Below are 17,214 nucleotides of genomic sequence, written 5' to 3'. Positions count from 1 at the left end.
AGCTCCTCCAGACCAACAGAGGTTTCCCGTGTCTTGTGAAGTGACGGGGCTCCGCAAAGAGAAACGTTATCGTCTCCGACCAAAACTCCGGTGTCTCCCCTGTTCCCTCCCACCGCTGTCGGGAGGCTGAAGCAGGAAAAGCCAACACTAGTATCAGCACTGATTCATGGAGAGACCTTCGTCTGGTCAGCTAACATTACTGCCAAGCAGGTGAAATATAGAGTGATATTGTGGTTTTAGCTGACATGTGTCGCCTCACTATTTTGAGTGATGCTCGTTCATGTCTATGTAGAGCGAGCAAGCGCGAGCAACAGGACGCTGACTTCCATTGACTTAACGGCCACAGGTGTCGCTGTTAAGAAGCATTTCTGATTCTTACAGGGACTATTTGTAACTTTCAGAAATGCTTCTTAACAGCGACACCTGTGGCCGTGAAATCAACGAAAGTCAGCGTCGGGCTCGCGCTTGCCCGCTCTCAATATACCCGAACGAGCATCACTCAAAACAGTGAGGCGACACACATCAGCTAAAAGCACAATATCACTCTATATTTCAGCTGCTTGGCAGTAATGTTAGCTGACCAGACGAAGGTCTCTCCATGAACATGATTTAGATCTGATCCTAGTGTTGGCTTTTCCTGCCTAAGTGCAGGCTGAGGCAGCGGGGCTATGCAGCGTGTCTCCCTGCTCTCTCCGCCCGCAGCCGGAGAGAGCAGAGGAGACACCGGCACCCGGTCGGTAACGAGAAGACAACGTAAATCTCTGTAGAACTCCGTCACTTCACAAGACACGGGAAACCTCTGTTGGTCTGGAGGAGCTGCAGCAGTTATTTCTGCACAAACGTCCCCTGTACATTCACTAGATATTCTCAGAGCTAAACTAACTCTTCTGCAGTGTGTAGTGAGCGCGCGTTCACGTCTAGAGGTGGAGCGAGCTGAGCTGTCTGAGTGAAGGCGAGCAGGCAGAGGAGGAGGAGGGTACAGCGGCTACACGCGAACGCACTGAGCGCGCATGTGTGCCGACCCGCTACATTTATACACTTAAAAAGTTACAAATAGTCCCTTTAACCCTTTGGTTTTGATTTTGTCAAAATCAAAAATAAATAAAGGACTCAATAAATAACTAAAAGATGCATAAATACATATATTTAAAAATAAATATTGAATAAAAGCAAAATAAACAATATATAAAAATAAATGCAAAGTAAATGCAAAGATAAATAAATAAATTTACTAAAAATAAATACATAAATGAATAAAAGGGAAAATTAAACAGAATAGTAAATAAGTGAATTAATACAAAGATTAATAAATAAAGAAGCAAATTAAAACAAAAAAAATATCAATTTGTCACATTTTATCAATTAATCAATGACTACATTTATTTTTGATATTATTTTTGCTACATTTAATGACATTTATTTATTTATGGGGTCATTTATTTATTCATTTATTTTTGATTTTGGTAGGTTCCGTCCTCCATATATAAGTGCTGCACATGAATAAAAGTACTTCCCACCTGTGACTGTTAGTACCTGTGTAGTGTGATAATCTGAGCGACCAGCAGGAGGCGTCCTCTTCTCTAGAGATAGAGAGGGTTATTACTTCCTAAGTGTTGACTGGAAGGAGATCAACTCCTCCACCCGTCTGCCCCATGTTTTATCTTCAGTTTTAAATGATTCTGATTATTGAATAATGAAGTCAGAGATCCAGGAAGGGAACTCTTAATTAGAGACTTCAGACACCTTCTAGCTGATGTATTTATTCTGAAAGCAAAACAATTTAAAGGGACTGTTTGTAACTTTCTACAGGTATAAATCTACCGGGTCGGGATCCCATGAGCGCTCGCGTGTGGCTACGCTGTTCAGACTGCTCCCCTGCCTGCTTGTCTTCACTCACACAACGCGCTTGTCCTCGCTCCACCTCACGTGCATGCGCGCTCACTCCACACTGCAGAAGAGTTAGTTTAGCTCTGAGAATATCTAGTGAATGTGCAGTGGACCTCCCCTGTTCCCTCCGGCTGCGGGCGGAGACGATAACGTTTCTCGCTGCAGAGCCCTGATGCTTCAGCAGCGGGGCTGAAGCAGGAAAAGCCAACACTAGGATCAGCATTGATTCATGGAGAGACCTTTGTCTGGTCAGCTAACATTACTGCCAAGCAGCTAAATATAGAGTGATATTGTGGTTTTAGCTGACGTGTGTCGCCTCACTGTTTTGAGCGTTGCTCATTCATGTCTATTTAGAGCGAGCAAGCGTGAGCCCGACGCTGACTTTCGTTGACTTAACGGCCACAGGTGTCGCTGTTAACAAGACATTCGGAAAGTTACAAATAGTCCCTTTAATTCCAGCAGTTTCTAATTTTCAAAATGTCTTTTTATCCAAAGGAGGTTTGTTTTGATTAAAAAGTCTCATGAAAAAAATATTATATTAATAAAACTTTATTGATCCTCAGGGGGATATTCACAAAAGTAGCTCCACCTTTACCTGCTGCAACATTAAAGTGATGAACACTTTAATGCATCAATAATATAATATAGATTATTCTGCAGAATGAGGACTTTTACTTTCGGTACTTTAAGTATATTTTGATGCTGATACTTTTACTTAATTTGAATGCAGGATTTTTACTTGTCACAGAGTAGTTTTACACTGTAGTATTACTACTTTTACTTAAAGGTACAGTAAGATGTGAGTACTGTAACTGTTGGTGTGTAACTGTGATACTGAACGGGGCGTGTCCTCTCACTGCGGCTGTTCTGCCTGCTAGTCTAGACACCCGGCTCATTTAATCCATGTATCGGTGTACGGCAGGTTGAGTGCTGCTGTCCTGCCTGCCAGTCCACACAGAGGGATCTCTTAACATAAGTCTCAGTCGGCAGGCTGAGTGCTGCTGTGCTGCCTGCCAGTCCAGACGCAGGTATAATTTACCCCCTGGCTCAGTGGGCAGGTTGATGCTGCTGCTGGTTTTTAACTCGAGTCAAAGTCAACTGTAGTTTTAAACCGAGTCAAACCTCCGCAGAGATCAGCGGCTCCACTCAGACTTCTACCCGAGAACCAGCTCTCTCTGTCGGATATAAAGAGTTCAGAGGAGCTGTTGGGAACCAGCCGGTACCGGAGATATCACCGGGTGTTTGTGCCATGTTTCTCTACCGGATGATCTGATGAAGCTGCAGGTAGGCTGCTGTTAATGACCCTATACACACCTAGATACCGTTACCGTTACACCGTTACTCTGCCAGCAAACATCTCTGTTCTCTCCGTTCACCGTCAAACCGGGTAATAAATATAAATACATGATATTATCAGCTGGCTCACTGTTCAACATTTAACAGAAAACAGAAAACGAAGCAACTTGATCCTCCCTGCTGCTCTGGAGGAGGAGAGGTGGCCCTCCGTGTGTAAGCCGAGAACAACCAGACCTCATTAGAAAAAATACAATAAATGACTCCGTAGGTCTTTACACTCAAAATACACACGACAATACACAATTAAACCAAGTGTCAGGATCACATCTTCAGTTCGGCATACATCCACCACACATACATGCGATATATTAATATAAATTCAACTTTTATCACCACTTCTCCTGCTATTTCTCGCGTCTCCTCAGAGGAGATGAACGCTGCGTGGTGGTAGGCGATAGCGAGGAGTGGGAAGTTTTACTAAGCTAATTATTTAAAATTAAACGCTTTATAGTGGATTATATTTATGCCGAAATAACCAGCAGTTCTCTAAACAGATCCTGTCAACGTAATCCAGGTGTAAGCCAACGTTTATTATTAATGATACTCAAGTTTAACTTAAATTGACAGACATTTGAATGGAGTTTGGCAGATTGTGTGTTTGTGACAAATGAAGGTGAAGGTGAAGGTGAAGCTCCACGCTTCTCATATTGACCCGCAGTTTAATAAAAACACCTGAATTCACCTGAATACCAGAGAAGAACCAGCTGAGCTTCCGCCGCCCAGGTGTGTGAGAGAGAGGCAGCAGGGCAACAGGCGTCTGTCTGCGGCTGTGTGTCCGCGGCCGCCCGGTGGGTGTCGGAGCTCTTTTGTTTGGCTTGGCCTGAATGGAGCCCGGTTGCCAGGGATGACAGAGATAGCACGGCTCGGTATTGTTCCAGCGGGGTTACCGGAAGGTCTAAACGGTAGTATTTTATCTCCTTTTGTCTCTTTAAAACAACCGGTTCCTGTTATCTTTGACTCTAGCCGGGAGGTTTCAGCTAGCAGCTCACCTGCTTTCAGCGGGAAAAACACACATTCAACTGTTATTCCCCTTAAAGATGACCCACATTCATATTAATATATATGTATAATATAATATATATGAGAGGAAGGTTAACAGATGTTAATAAGCAGCAGCTCATTAGTTTGCCCTCCTGTGACGTGTCCAGGTAATTAGTGTTGGTTCAGGTCTCAGGTGAGATGGTCAGTCTGAATATTAATATTGTTATACTCATGTGAGACTTTCACATTAAAATCACACGTTTGAACCCAGTTAGATGGTTGTGATGATATTTATAGTTTATTTATAGGTCTCTAATATTCAGTCAGATGAACAGTACAGAAGATTTTACTGGTTTCAGGTGTATCTCTGTTGACCCAAACAAAGATGGCGACCGGAAATGGTCAGCTGTTTACATCCAGCACTGAAGCTCCACTGAGGTCATGACCCCTGACCTGGATGTAGGGCTGCAGCTAATGATTATTTTTTTTATCAATCTGTTGATTATTTCCTCCATTAATCAATTAGTTGTTTGGTCTATAAAATGTTGATCAGTGTTTCCTAAAGACCAAGATGACGTCCTGAAATGTCTCATAGAGATTCAGTTTACTGTCACAGAGGAGGAAAGAAACCAGAAAATATTCATATTTAACATTTTTAACACATTTCATTAGATTTAATATCTTTATGTTTTGCTGGTCGAACGGGGAATTGTGATGGGTATTTTTATTTTTGCAGTTTTCTGATTATGGAACCAACAATTAATTGACAAACTGAGAAGATGAATCAATAATGAAAATAATCAGCCCTGATTCAGTCTGCAGTTTAATTTATTTGCAGCCTTCATGCTAATTAATCAACTATGTAATAATATAATAGTTTCAGTCATTTTATTTTCTGCTTCTCAGATGTGATGATTCGCTGCTTGTTTTTATTATATCTGATAATAAATTAAATATTTTAGAACTGTTGGTTGGATACAACTTCATTTTGTGAAGTTATGGAGGATATTTCTACTTTTTGATGTTTTCTAGAATAAATGAAGTTAATTAATTGACAAATTAATCATCAGGTTAATTGATAATGAAATTAATTGTTAGTTTAGAGGGAGGTGGGGACGTTTGGTCTGATGGCAGTTTGGGCAAATTTTAAAGAAACTGGGAAACACTTCTTTTGACTATTAAAAATAAATAAATAATTAAAATGTGAAGAAATTACATTTAATTTTGGTGACTATGTTGGGATATTTGACCTGTGACCTCACTGCTTACTGAGTGGCGACTCAGTTCTGAATCTCTGTTTGGGTCAAAGAACTGAGACAAATCTTCCTCCCAACGTTAACTGTTGATGTTTTGAAATTCTAACATGGTTAACTCTTTCATTTTCATTAATTTACTTGTGGTAAATTTTGGGATGTGAAAAAAAATAATTCTATTTTAATCTCATATTTGATCTCATGTTTCTCCTCCTGTACCTGTCAGCTGTTTTACTTCTTGAATGCTGTTAGTTGTTAGCTCCTCGTTAGCTTCCCTGCTGTCAGCCGTTTTCTGTAGAGGCAAAGGTCGTGCGACTCTTAGAGATGTGCTGAAGCTGAACACTTGAAGGACCTTTGACCTCTCAGCCTCGTTGTGTAATCTGACTGTTTTTCTGCTGCTTCATCCCAATTTAAGAGTCTGATAGAGGAGGATTAAAGTCCACAGCTGGTCCTGGATCAGGTTTCTGTCTCTGGACTCTTCTGGTCTTCATGGGAAACCTTCTCCAGTCTGGTGGTCTCCAGAGAGACTGAGACTCTATTTCTGGATGTTTCCAGATGTTTCCAGGCCTGCAGCTCTCTGCTGGGATGATTTTAAACTCTTTAATAACAACCCGAGATGGAAAATAACTGCAGGGAAAAATACAAAGTCAACAATATGATTTATTATTTCTTCATTGAGTGTTAAAATGAGTATATTTACAGAAAGATGCAACATTTAAGATACACATTATAATATATTCTACATGTGATTATCATACAGTGGGCATGTCTGTAAAGGGGAGACTCGTGGGTACCCATAGAACCCATTTACATTCACATATCCGGAGGTCAGAGGTCAAGGGACCCCTTTGAAAATGGACATGACAGTTTTTCCTCGCCAACATTTAGCGTAAGTTTGCAGTGTTTTTTAACCTCCTTTGCGACAAGCTAGTATGACATGGTTGGTACCGATGGATTCATTGATGAAAACTAATCATTATTCATTTGAATTATTGATTAATCTATAGTGTGTTCTGGGTTTCCCTGTGAACTGTTGATGGCGATGATGTCACTGACGGTTGCCGGGGCGTCTCCTGGGAGAGCCCGTCCTGTTTGTGTGTGGTGTCGGCGGTTACCGTTGACGACGGGGTGATGTAACCGTACCTGCCTGCCAGGTGTGTTACAGTGATGTGATGCTGGAGGAGACCCGTGTAGCATTATGGGATGGAAACTGGAAACTGGATCTGGTTGACCACAGTCACTGGTGATGATGTCATTGCGTTTATTGATCCGTCAGAGGTCGACTGATAACTGATAGATTCCAGTCTTGTATTTCTACTTCCTCCTGTCTGATATTTGCTGATAAATTCAGTAGAACGTCAGTAGAACGTCCACTTCCTCATTGATTACTGATTGCTGTTGTTGTCTTAATAAAACTCAACAGTTATTACAGATGTTTAATATTAAAAGCTTCGACAGCAACCAAAGCTAAACTGTGATTGAAAGAAAAATAAAAGTAGAAGCAAAATAATTGTAGATACTTATTGAAATAATGATTACTGACAGGTTTCCCTCCTGACTTTAACAGAGACTGATGTTTGTGTTTCAGAGTCGACTCTGTTGTTGGAAACTGTTTAAACCGTTCAGTCGGTAAATATTACAGTCAGACAGGAGTTCCCCTTATTATTCATCACTAGAGACACTTCCTGCTTCTCTACAGTATACCTGTATTCCTATACGCAATGAACAGGTCAAAATGATGCTGAAATAACTACATAATGAGGCTGATTAGTAAAAAGTCTGAATTCATGCTTTGTCAGGTCTGTTACCAAGACGACAAGCTAACAACTTTTAAAATGCTTGTTTTCTGAATGGAGTTTGGATGGATCTGTGCCAGGCTATGCAGCTGCTCCATCAACACTCAACATAAAGTCATCTAGGCATAAATACGGCAGCGACATTGTTGTTTCTACTGTAGACGGTCTGTGGGTTCTACACAGAGTTTGGTCTGTTTCACGTCATTGTTGGCATAGCCTGCCACTGATCCATCCAAACTCCATTCAGAAAACAAGCATTTTAAAAGTCGTTTGGGTGTCGTCTTGCAGACAGACCTGACAAAGCATGAATTCAGACTTTTTACTAATCGGCTTTATGATGTAGTTATTTAAGCATCATTTTGATCTGTTCTTTGTATGTAATCACGCCACGCGAGAAGTTCGCTTGGCACTTGGTGTGAATGCGCCATTAGAGTCTATTTACCTGAATATCTGCCGACTGTAGGAAGGAAAAGTGATTTTTCAGGTAGAACACAAACATTTAAAGGGGCCAAAAAAAGCATTGAATAATGAAATGTTTCATGCAGTTTTCAGTTTTAATTTCTCCAGTTAAAGTAGTTCCTCTGAGAGAAATCAAAGCAGAACTACAGACTCCAGATCAGCTTCTGTCAGAGCAGTTTTATCAGCTAATAAATGCTGATAAAGAACCATTATGACACTTAATTTTATCACTCAGTATCATATATATTAACTCAACAATATTTTAATTCTTTAATTATCATCTCAACACACATTTTCTTCTTCTAACCCGAGTAGATTAATGGAGAAACAGCTGAGTTTCCACATTTACCTTCGAAATGAAACTTTACTCTTAACAGGAAATAGTTAAAGTCAATGATGTTTAATCATTTATTTTTATAGGACATTAAAGTCTTAAACTAAATCTCAAAATTTTAGAACAACGTTTGCATTTTGAGCCGTAAAGTCACAAATAAACTCCTGCCAACACCGATGTGAACAAATATTGATAATGTATGTGTGTTTTTTCTATTTTTCTATAATAAACCCAGATTGTCTTTAACATCCTTCAACAGAAACAGACGTTCCACCCTCAGAGATAAAGTCATAAAGTCTGACGCGTTATCGCTGTCGTTAATGATAAAAACTTGATTGATCCCCGACGGTGAGGCGGCGGCGTCTGCAGGTAATAAAATAAATAGATTTACCACCTTTTTATAAACAGTTGAATGTAGGAAACGTTGTAATCGATGAGTCAGATAATCTGGCGTTGTGTCATGTTGAGCAGCTTTAAGGTGTCACCTGTCAGCTGGTCTACAAGCCCCGCCCCCTGCCCCTCACCCCACCTGTCCGTCATCATGTCATTAATTAGAGGCTTAAAGTCGCCAACAAGCTGCTGCAGCAAATCCAGGTCCTGCAGAGACCTGGATCAGAGACCTGGATCCTCCGTAATCTGTCACACATGAAGCTCAGAGACTCAGTCAGTCGGTCGGCGTGGACTCACCTGTGGACGACTCGTACAGGTAAGAGCTCTGAGGCTTCATCTGTGACTGGACGGCTCATATTATTATATATTTATTCTCTTATTCTGCATCTTTTAAGGTAGTTGATGGAGTTTCGCTCTGGTTCCCCTTAAAATGTGAATATTCACCTGCTTCAACTCATCTGAGCTATCGGGATCTTACGACAGCGTATCGGCGCCATTGTAGGTAAAAAAATGATAATTACGGAGCTGGGGTAAGGGGGGAATATATCGAGAAAAATTTCAGAGATCAAAGTCGTAAATTTACGAGGAAAATCCTTTGGTATTCTCTGAGATTAGTGGTAAATTTACGAGAAAATTTTGATATTCTCTGACAATAAACTCACAAATTTACAAGAAAAACACTTCAATATTCACTGAGATTAATTGCAAATAATTAAATGCAGACAGATGGCATAAAAAGACAAAAAAACAAGAGAATAAAAGACAGTTACATACCATATAAAATCTTCCAGAAAGTAAAAACAATCAACCTAAAATCTGACTGAATTAAGCAAATAAATCCGTTCATATACAGTAAAGTCCAAATTAAATAGAAAGATTACAGCAAACTCTCTGTTATTTCACTGTTTAATGTTTTTATTCATTTTAATATTTATTACTGTTAATAATGCTGTATATCCAACACTGATGTTGTCCTTGCCGGTATTAGTTTGGCTTCTCTTGGTTTATTGACAACAATCTAATAAATTTATAAAATACAATTTATCAGACATTTTTAAAGATAAGTCTTTGATTTATTTTCATCATTTCTGCTGTTGTTACAGTCCAAGAGACACGAGATATATTAGAAAATATTAGAAAGTGGACCCTTTACAGATAGACCAGCAACTCCCCTGTTCTGAGGTAAAATGACTGTTTCTATGAATGGAGTCTGGTGGCTGTGAAGACAGCGATATAACGGCTTCAGTTCCCCGTCAGTAGTAGTAGTAGTAGTAGTAGTATTAAGAGAATTTCCTTCCAGAAAGTCTTTCTGAAAGCGTGGATGCTATAAATAGTACCAGAGAGTTCATGCTGACCTGTTTGACTCCAGTCTTCTCTGTTCATGTGATCTGAACCAGACTGTGTTGTAAACTCTGCTGTTTGATATCTGTTTAGTGAGACATGAATCTGTGTCGGTCAGTGATGTCTTTATTAACAGTTCCTCTCTCTAAGTATAAACCAGGACTTTAACTCCTCCTTTTCTACACACTTTTAGACACCGTTAGTCATTATTGTGTCTGTGGTCAAACACGTTTTAGTTTCGGTCTTTTAATGAACAGCAGAGTTCATCTTTCTAAAAAAGGCAGAAAAATAACATGAAGTTCTGCAGAGCTTTACATCAACAGTTGGACATTTAGTGAAATCCTCCTCTTGTTCTTTCTCTCTGAGAGTCACATGTTCACATTGATCCCTCTCTCATGTCTGTGCGCTAAATATGAAGCTACAGCTGGTTAGCTTAGCTTAGCATAAAGACTGGAAACGGCAAGCCGGGCTCTGTCCAAAGGTAACAAAATCAAAGTGAATTATCACCTCGCTTAACTGGCGTGAGTTGGACCGCCGGCATCCTCTGTGTTCATTCGCTCTAAAAGCGGCGGAGAGGAGGAGGAGCTCGTCTCCATAGATACCAACGACTTTTCCTCCCTCAACCATGGAAGAAATAACCACTGTTGCTGCTTTGAAGCAACAGTGCTTGGTGAAGCTTGGTGAAGTCCCAGATATGTCACAAAACCAAACGCCGTCGTGTCTGAGTTCATAACGTCACCCGGTGGCGAGCTGTATTTACATACAGTACCATCACACCGACTGTATCTAGCAAGCCACACATCGCTACTGCGGTATGAACCCAAAATAAACAGATTGTGCTGTGATTTCATATCAATAAACAGATCAAAATGATGCTGAAATAACTACATAATGATGCTGATTAGTAAAAAGTCTGAATTCATGCTTTGTCAGGTCTGTTACCAAGACGACAAGCAAACAACTTTTAAAAGTCTTGTTTTCTGAATGGAGTTTGGATGAATCAGTCTTAATGCTGATAGGCTTTCACCACACAGCGTCACGCAAATATTAAGTACACTAGTAAACAAGAGGCTGTAATGAAGACATCAGCAGTTTGAGGATTATTATGGATTATTAATATTATTATTGGCCTCCTTTTAACACTACCCCTTAACGTCGGTGTGAATGTCGGTGTGAACACGTGCTGCTGAGTCCAATGCCACAGCTGCAGGATTACAGTCGATATCAGAGCTGATGGATATGGATTAAACACAGCCAGAGGTGATGGAGCTCCATCTGTAATCTGAACAAATCAAACTGTCAGCAGATGTAATGGAGCTCCTCAAACTGTTAGCCTAGCTGGTGATGGCGTTGGTTGGCGCTGGTAATGGCGACAGGCAGCAGCAGTTGTGCAGTTGTGCAGTGTGTTGTGTGTGTGTGTGTGTGTGTGTGTGTGTGTGCGGTGTTTTTTAACTACTTTTATCATCACTACTGACCTATTTATTTGAACTGACCTGTGCGTGACAGAAGCAACTATGACTCACTCTAGGTTGATGGACTTCTTCCTCATTTTAATGCTTCTATGCCACTTTGGGTGTGGTCTTTGTGAACTCCAGAGGCCTCTCCAGTATGGCCGTGAGTTCCTCCTGCTTCTCCGTGACTCCGGTTTGGGCTCCGTGGATACCTCGGCAGCCTTCCGGAGCTGAACATCCGAGGAAATGGGGGAGACGTGGTGGTGTGCGTCAAAGACTCAAGAGACAGGGCCACCGTAGGATACCCCCTCCTACAGTGATGCTTGCCAATGTCCAGTCACTTCCCAACGAAGTGGACGAGCTTCGTGCAAACACCAGGTTCCTGACTGAGTATAACAGCGCTTGCCTTCTTGCTTGGACAGAAACATGGCTCAAAGACTCAGATCTACAGTCCGATTTGGAAATCGAGGGCTTTGGAGCACCATTCCGCCTAGACAGAGTATCCACAGTGACCGGCAAATCACTCGGCGGAGGCTTGTGTCTAGGCTTGTTAATAAAAACTGGTGCATCACTGTGGTTGTTAGGGAGTCACTGTGTTCACCCGACATCCAACTACTGTCTTTATCCCTACGTCCCTTTTATTTACAGAGGGAATTTCCACAGTTGTTTGTCACACTTGTTTCCATTCACCCGAAGTCTAATGTTGATATGGCTACTCGTGCGATGGCTAAAACAGTGCAGCGGCTTCAAGTGATTGTGCCGGACGCACCAAACTTTATTATGGGTGACTTTAATAACTGCAAACCAGGAAGGTCTTTGGGTCATTTTTTACCAGCATGTCACTTGTCCGACACGACTGCCGAAATGTCTGGACCTTTGTTTCAGATCTGTGAAGGGAGCTTATAAATCCCTCCGTAGAGCTCCACTCGGCATGTCGGATCACAATGTTGTTTACCTAGTTCCGTCTTACAAACCGGTCCTGAAGAGGAACAAGCCGGAGTGGCGTTTGGTTCCGCTTTGGTCAGACAAGTCTATACAGCGCCTCCAGGACTGCTAAAGCTGTACAGACTGTTTAAGGAAGCTTGTGTGGATTTGGATGAATCAACTGAGACTGTGTCTGCATATGTTTATTTTTGTGAGGACTTGGTCATTCCCCGGAAATTAATTTCCATCTATCCAAACAATAAACCGTTGGTCTCCAAATCCATCAAAAACACAATCACGCAGCGAAATCTCTGTTTTAACCTGGGTGATGTGACCCGGCATAGGGAACTTCAGAAACAAGTAAAAAAGGATCTGAAGCTTGCAAAGTCCTCCTACAGAGATAACGTGGAGAAGTTACTCGGCTCTGGAAATTCACGCCCAGCTTGGGAGGGGGTGAAATGCATGATGGGGATGCAGCTGCAAAAAGTGTGTCATCTCCCTAAATGACAAGTCTGATCTTGACCTTGCAAATGAAGGAGTCGTCAAATTGTAAAAATATTCCCGAACAGACCGCTGTGCACTTTGACAGGGATCAGGTCCTGAAATGTTTTTCGGGGTGTTAAGGAAAGGAAAAGCCCCGGCCCTGATGGGATTGGGGGGTCGTATCCTCAAAACTTGTGCAGACCAGCTGGCAGATATTTACTCTTTTATTTTCAAGTTGTCTTTCCAACTCCATAAGGTTCCTTGTGTTTGGAAGGATTCAGTTATTGTACGGAATTCTTCAAAGTCACTAAATGACTGCAGACCTGAAGCACTCACATCTCTGGTGATGAAAACATTTGAGAAAATTGTGAGGGATGAGCTTTTGAACATAGTGCAGGCAAAGCAGGGGGAAACTGTTACAGTAAAGCGTCCTCTGTGGGACAGTAAATGTGCAGAGTGTCCTCTCTGTTACAGTAAAGCGACAGTAAAGTGTCCTCTCTGTTACAGTAGAGTGACAGTAGAGCGTCCTGTCTGTATGTAGGTTAGAGTCAGAGATAATTGAGATGTGGATCCCGTCGGGGAGTCGGAGGATAATGAATCAATCCTCACAGCAGAAGCTGCTCTCATTATTACTGAGCTCACATTAATACGAGCAGCGGGGAGAGTTTTTAAACATTTATTAATTCATAAATATAAAGATTATTATTTGAGTTAACCTTAAAAATCAAAGTTGTATCTGAAGAGACGTTAAAATGTGTTAATTAAAGGCTTTTATTCTGGAAAGATGGATTAGTGCTACATGAAGTCAGGAAGTTTGGAATAATATAAAAAAACATCTGACTTTAATCTGAGATTAAATCCATAAATTAAATTGGACTGAAATTAAAATTATTTTGGGATTAGATAACTTTCTGAATTTATTCTCCGGAGAACTCAGGCAAATCTACGCAAAATCATACAAATATTTTGAAATTAAAGTCATTTATTTTGGGATTAAATTCAGGACTATGTGAATAGATAATTTAGACATTGTATTTGGAGAATTGTCTGAGATTAGAGTGAGAAAATATTGGTATTTTTTTTTATTATTATTATTATTAAAATTGTAAATCTGAATTTACCCTGAGATTAAATGAATAAATCTGAGAATATAGTTCCTCTTTTGAAATTAAAGTCAGAATAATTTTGGGATTAATGCAGAGAGATTAAAGAATTGTGGCGTTTATTTCAGAGAATAAAATCAGAAGATAATATTTTAATTGAAGTGAATGCTTTGGGGTTCCTGGTGTCATGGATTTATTCCCGTATCTTTAGGATTTATTCCAGTATTTTTATTCCATAGGAGGAAGGTTTCAGGGATTATCTGTGAGTGTGAGTGTCGTAAATCTTCTAGATAATCCTCTTTACTTTCCTCTGAGAGACGAACAGACTTTCTGTTGCTGCTTTTGTTTCTGAAGACGATCAAACTGTATGAATCAGTAAATATCAGAATTTTTCTGTGTGTTTCAGACAATCAGGAGAGCTCATTACACCTTATTTCAAAATAAGAGCGCATTGATTTTCAAGAGAAAAATATTCAAGACTAAATTAAAGAATCAAATCAGCAGGATGAGCGTTAAAGGGACTATTTGTAACTTTCAGAAATGCTTCTTAACAGCGACATCTGTGGCCGTGAAATCAACGAAAGTCAGCGTCGGGCTCGCGCTTGCTCGCTCTAAATATACCTGAATGAGCATCACACAAAACAGTGAGGCGACACACGTCAGCTAAAACCACAATATCACTCTATATTTCAGCTGCTTGGCAGTAATGTTAGCTGACCAGACGAAGGTCTCTCCATGAACATGATTTAGATCTGATCCTAGTGTTGGCTTTTACTGCCTCAGTGCAGGCTGAGGCAGCGGGGCTCTCCAGCGTGTCTCCCTGCTCTCTCCGCCCGCAGCCGGAGAGAGCAGAGGAGACACCGGCACCCGGTCGGTAACGAGAAGACAACGTAAATCTCTGTAGAGCTCCGTCACTTCACAAGACACGGAAAACCTCTGTTGGTCTGGAGGAGCTGCAGCAGTTATTTCTGCACAAACGTACCCTGTGCATTCACTAGATATTCTCAGAGCTAAACTAACTCTTCTGCAGTGTGGAGTGAGCGCGCGTTCACGTCTAGAGGTGGAGCGAGCTGAGCTGTCTGACTGAAGGCGAGCAGGCAGAGGAGGAGGGTACAGCGGCTACACGCCAACGCGCATATGCGAGCGCGCATGTGTGCCGACCTGCTACATTTATACGCTTACAAAGTTACAAATAGTCCCTTTAATATATAATAGTTTTAGCTGCGTAATAAGATCATGCAATGTTGTATAAGGGTCATTGTAGGTTAAAAAAAAAAAATAAAATAAAAAAAATTACAGAGCCAGGGGAGGGGGGTTAATGTTAAGAGAGGAAAAATCGGAATTTCAGAGATTAAAGTCGTAAATTTACAAACAAAAAACTCAGAACATTTTAAGGTATTTTCTCATAAATTCACCACTTTAATCTCAGACAATATTAATGGTATTTTCTCGTATTATATATAAATATATATAAATATATAAATATATATATATATATATATATATATATATAAATATATATAAATATATAAATATATATATATATATATATATATATATATATAAATCCCAGTTAGACGGGCAGAAGTGACTCAACACAAACCGAGAGATTACAGCTTTGTGTCTTTATAAAGTGATCAGATGTTAAAGTGACAGCAGCAGTTTGTTTGAACAGCAGTTAGTATTTAACTGACTTCTGCCTTTCAGAAAAACAGGAACATTAACTAACCAGGAACTATTAAATGTTGCGGACGTTTACCTGAACACACCCGGTTCTCACTCTCTAAAGGAATCTAGTCTGTTAATATTGACCCTGATAGATCCCCAGTCTTTGAAAATATTCTAGTCTGAGACTAAAAACTCTGTCAGACTTCTGTCTGTTAAAAGTCCTTTTAAAGTCAGTATGGGAGGCATAAAGCGACTAATGCTTTGGTCTTTGAAAGATAACATTCAGAAACACTTGAACTCTACATGATTAAGGGACATTATCTACCTTAAATGTCAAGGAGGCCTTATCTCTCTCTTTGGCTGGAGTCCCTTTTGATATGTTGGAATCCTGAAGATGTAAAACCTTCCAGTGCTGTACGTCACAGGAAAGCAAAGATTTAAGAGGAGTCACCGTCAGTAGTTTTAGTTTTTTTTCGGTCCAGGAAGAGGGAGGTTTTATCACAGTAAGCAGAGTAAAATAAGTCAAATAAATGACGGAGTAGCAGTTGTTCTAAATGTAGTTTTTGTTGCAGTAGTTATTTGGTTTTTCAAATCTCCCTTCAGAAAAAAGTGAATTTATGAACATTAACACATTAAACTCAGTCTGTGCATGTGTTGACTGACGTGTCCAGAAACAGTTTGTCCTCTGCAGTGTTTGTTCTGCATGACATCAGAGGTGAACTGGATCACGTGACTCCACCACCTTATCAGGTTGGATATTAAACTGCAGAGTAAACAGCTTTAACAGCAGCAGGGACCCTCTGCTGGCTGCTCTCAGATCTGTTTATGTGAAGCAGTTAAACACCTCCAACAACAACCAAGTGGATTTTCTCCTCGCTTCACTCGCACGAGTTGGACGGAGGAGCTTGTCTCCATAGATACCAACAACTTTTCCTCCATCAACCGTGTAAGAAATAACCACTGCTGCTGCTTTGTAGATGTTGGAGAAGTCCCAGATATGTCAGAAAACCAAACGCCGTCGTGTCTGGGTTCATAACGTCACCCGGCGGCGAGTTGTATTCACATACAGTGTCATTGCACCGACTGTATCTAGCAGCCACACGTCACTACTGCGGTATGAACCCAAAATCAACAGATTGTGCTGTGATTTAATATCAATAAACAGATCAAAATGAAGCTAAAATAACTACATAATGATGCTGATTAGTAAAAAGTCTGAATTCATGCTTTGTCAGGTCTGTTACCAAGACGACAAGCAAACAACTTTTAAAATGCTTGTTTTCTGAATGGAGTCTGGATGGATCAGTGCCAGGCTATAAAGCTGCTCCATCAACACTCAACATAAAGTCATCGAGGCATAAATACGGCAGCGACGTTGTTGTGAACGGATCAAAATGATGCTGAAACAACTACGTAATGATGCTGATTAATAAAAAGTCTGAATTCATGCTTTGTCAGGTCTGTCACCAAGACGACAAGCAAACAACTTTTTAAAATGCTTGTTTTCTGAATGGAGTTCTGATCCGTTTATGTGAAGCAGTCAGCAGGAGGCTCTGCCGGCTGTTCTCAGATCTCCAGTCGGCGTCGACTCTACTTGGCGGTCTCTCCTCGCTGGTGGGGTGGCCCGCGTTACCATGGAAACGCCTCACAGCCCCGCTCAGCGTGGTTGTCGCACAAACACGGCTGTTTTAGTGTCGTCACGGCAACTGACATTTCACTATCCGAGTAGTGTGAATGTACATGATGCTGCATGTAAACATGGAGGCAGAGTGTCAGTAGGTTTTTATT

At 40.7% G+C, this 17,214-nt stretch overlaps 1 protein-coding gene across 7 annotated transcripts in view; it reads left to right on the top strand.

Annotated features, from left to right (window-relative positions):
- The first annotated feature begins 2,834 nt into the window (after positions 1–2,834).
- eps8a (EGFR pathway substrate 8a, signaling adaptor) overlaps positions 2,835–17,214 on the top strand; it is a 42,489-nt gene continuing 28,109 nt past the window's right edge. For 2 of the 7 annotated variants that reach the window (XM_074625966.1, XM_074625968.1), the window contains exon 1: positions 2,835–3,171. The gene's annotated coding sequence lies outside the window, so the exon portion shown is untranslated. Of the gene's footprint in view, positions 3,172–8,741; positions 8,773–17,214 lie in introns of those variants that run through there. The other 5 variants (XM_074625969.1, XM_074625964.1, XM_074625970.1 and 2 more) reach the window with 4 other exon arrangements.

This window comes from Sebastes fasciatus, chromosome 23, assembly GCF_043250625.1.
Source record: "Sebastes fasciatus isolate fSebFas1 chromosome 23, fSebFas1.pri, whole genome shotgun sequence".
Taxonomy (NCBI): Eukaryota; Metazoa; Chordata; class Actinopteri; order Perciformes; family Sebastidae; genus Sebastes; species Sebastes fasciatus.
This window is presented reverse-complemented; position numbering and strand designations above follow the sequence as displayed.